Below are 3,360 nucleotides of genomic sequence, written 5' to 3' on the forward strand. Positions count from 1 at the left end.
GTTCTGCTTTCCGGCGTGTAGTTTTTCCTCTCTACAGGTCTTCAGCTGTTCTTGTGGGCCTGTGTCTTGAGTTCACCAGGCAGCTTTCTTGCAGCAGAAAATTTGGTCTTACCTGTGGTCCCGAGGCTCAGGTTCGCTCGTGGGGTGCTGCCCAGGGGCTCTCTGCAGTGGCAGCAACCAGGAAGACCTGTGCCGCCCCTTCCGGGAGCTTCAGTGCACCAGGGTTCCAGATGGTCTTTGGCTTTTTCCTCTGGCGTCCGAGATGTGTGTGCAGGGAGCAGTCTCTTCTGGTTTCCCAGGCTTGTCTGCCTCTCTGAAGGTTTAGCTCTCCCTCCCACGGGATTTGGGTGCAGAGAACTGTTTATCCGGTCTGTTTCTTTCAGGTTCCAGCGGTGTCTCAGGCGCAGAAGTCCTGCCGCTCCTGGGCCCTCCCCCACGGGAGCCCAGAGGCCTTATACAGTTTCCTCTTGGGCCAGGGATGTGGGCAGGGGTGAGCAGTGTTGGTGGTCTCTTCCGCTCTGCAGCCTCAGGAGTGCCCACCTGACCAGGCGGTTGGGTCTCTCTCTCACCGAGGTGTTTCTTTTCTGGTCCAATCTATTTGGAGTTCTGTAGGCTTCTTGTATGTCTATGGGTATCTCTTTTTTTAGGTTAAGGAAGTTTTCTTCTATGATTTTGTTGAAGATATTTCCTGGTCCTTTGAGCTGGGAGTCTTCACTCTCTTTTATACCTATTATCCTTAGGTTTGATCTTCCCATTGAGTCCTGGATTTCCTGTATGTTTTGGACCAGTAGCTTTTTCTGCTTTACATTATCTTTGACAGTTGAGTCAATGATTTCTATGGAATCTTCTGCTCCTGAGATTCTCTCTTCCATCTCTTGTATTCTGTTGGTGAAGCTTGTATCTACAGCTCCTTGTCTCTTCTTTTGGTTTTCTATATCCAGGGTTGTTTCCATGTGTTCTTTCTTGATTGCTTCTATTTCCATTTTTAATTCCTTCAACTGTTTGATTGTGTTTTCCTGGAATTCTTTCAGGGATTTTTGTGTCTCCTCTCTATGGGCTTCTACTTGTTTATTTAAAAAATATGGAACGCTTCACGAATTTGCGTGTCATCCTTGCGCAGGGGCATGCTAATCTTCTCTGTATCGTTCCAATTTTAGTATATGTGCTGCCGAAGCGAGCACTCTATGCAAGTTTTAAAATTCACAATGAACTGAATATTTTCTCCAAATTTCTTTCCCAGAAAATTTATTGCTGGTTCACAAGAAAGTTATTTGTTTGCACAAGTTGATTTTATATCTTCTTATTAGCCAAAAAGTATTTATTAAGTCTAAGAATTTTCTAGTGAAGTCTTAAAATTTTTTAAGCATCAAATTGTATCCTTAGAAACTAATGATTAGATTTTTTGCTTGGATATTTTTCATTTCTTGCTCTGGTGTTGTTCTCGCTGTCTTTGAACACAATGTTAAATAAGTGCAGACAACATTGGTTCATTCCAGACTCTATAGAAACTATATCATATGGATTTATATGAATATAAAATATGACCTGTGTACTTTATTCATTTTTATATTCATTAAAATTTTGTGAGATAAAAAATAAAAAAGTAAATATATGGTAGATGTTTCTTATATACCTAGCTCCTTTAGGATTATTGCATGAAAGGTGAATTTTGTTATATATCTTATGCAAATGTATCTAGACGGTCATGTAATCTATTCTTAATATATTTTGTATTATAATACATTTATTGATCTGAATATGTTGAAACAGTGTATATCACAAGGATGAGTCCAGCTTGGTAATTGTGCATGATCTTTCTGATGTTTTTCAGAATTTAGTTTTCAAGGTTTTTTTAAATACACTTTATATGTATATTCATTGGAAAAATTGAGTTTTTGTGTGTGTATATTTGAATATGTGTATTTTTGCATGTAGACAGTAACTTCCTTTTCTAGATTGTGGATTGATATATTATATTCATGTGGTTCAATCATCAATGTAGCCCTTTGATCTTTATAAAGATTTGATTCTGAAATCTTGTTGGTATCTTATTTTCTTTTCATTTAATTTATTTCTTATGTTTTGAGCATCTCTTTATAAGCATGTTACTGCTGTTTTCATTTTTACTTATTTTAACATTTTTCTCTGTCTTATTTTTTGTGTATTTCTTGATGCTTCCTAGTCCCCTACATTATTCAGTAGAAGTACTAACTGCAGTAATGAGTGAACATCGCCTTTAGAAATGAAAATGAGACTTTGTCTTGGTTTGATTTAGAACAAGTTTATGAAAAAATTTGAATTCTTCTCTTCTCTGTCTATCTGTTCCTAAGTAGAAGTTAATGGACTATCTGTAATCTGTGTGTTGTATAGGTCTGATCTGTTTGTCCTTGTTACCACTCTGACTTGTTAGACATTATCAAAGGGCTTCATTCTGTATTTTTTTAATAGAAAAGACAACATGGTATTGTAGACAAAATCAGGAAATTTTTTTTTAAAAAGCAGAATTCTTCAACAGAGTTTTACAAGGAGTTTTACTGTACAGACCAAGAATAGCACTGGCACACTAACATATAGATGATACTAACCTATGCTTATATGTTGTTTCCAACATGTAAAGGATATGTGTCATTTAAGGTTACTTTTAACATGTTGGCTGCTTTCAAAAAGTGAATACTGCAGCAGCATTCATATATACATTATTGTTGGAGCAGGTACGTAGAAAAATATATAATCCAAGAGTAAAGCTATGCATTTATTTTAGGTTACAAAAACTGATTACATAATATATTAAAGGCATATATATGTTGGTTTTTTAAAAGCATATTAAACTTAGACTGAGTACACAGCTGTATACCAGAATGAGTAAGCAGTTTTAAATGATCTCAAAGAAGCAGAGCAGTGATAGCCTTTAATCTCAGCCCTTGGAAGACAGAGGCAGGTGGATCTGCAGAGTGAGCTCCAGAACATCCAAGGTTACACAAAGAATCTCTCTTTCAGTAAACCAAGAGAGTGGATCTCAGGGCATATTCACTAAACTTCATAGTAAGTAAGCTATTTGGTAACTATTAACTTATACTCCTGTAGGGACCTCTTGCTCTGGTATGTAACCTATTACCTTTGCTATATAACACAGTCCATTAGTTGCATCAAATGGAGTATTTGTACTATCATACTTTGAATGCCAATGTTGTCCATTTGAGGTGATTGAACACTCATATGAATCCCCCCAGGAAAATTTTACACAAGGTTATCAGTGTGGGACTATACTGTTTACAAAACAACCCAGCTTAAATCTCCCTCTCTCTTTTAGACCGTGAGGTATTTCAGGCTGAATGTCTTAGAAGCCAAAGCTTTAAAATG

The 3,360-nt window shown here is 37.0% G+C and overlaps 1 non-coding gene across 1 annotated transcript; it reads right to left on the reverse strand.

Moving 5' to 3' along the window:
- Nucleotides 1-1,075: 1,075 nt before the first annotated feature.
- Nucleotides 1,076-1,181, reverse strand: LOC120102130 (U6 spliceosomal RNA). The gene has a single exon (XR_015685177.1). It is a non-coding gene; the product is annotated as a U6 spliceosomal RNA (small nuclear RNA).
- Nucleotides 1,182-3,360: the final 2,179 nt, after the last annotated feature.

This window comes from Rattus norvegicus, chromosome 3 (genome assembly GCF_021556685.1).
Source record: "Rattus norvegicus strain SHRSP/BbbUtx chromosome 3, alternate assembly SHRSP_T2T, whole genome shotgun sequence".
NCBI classification, from domain to species: Eukaryota; Metazoa; Chordata; class Mammalia; order Rodentia; family Muridae; genus Rattus; species Rattus norvegicus.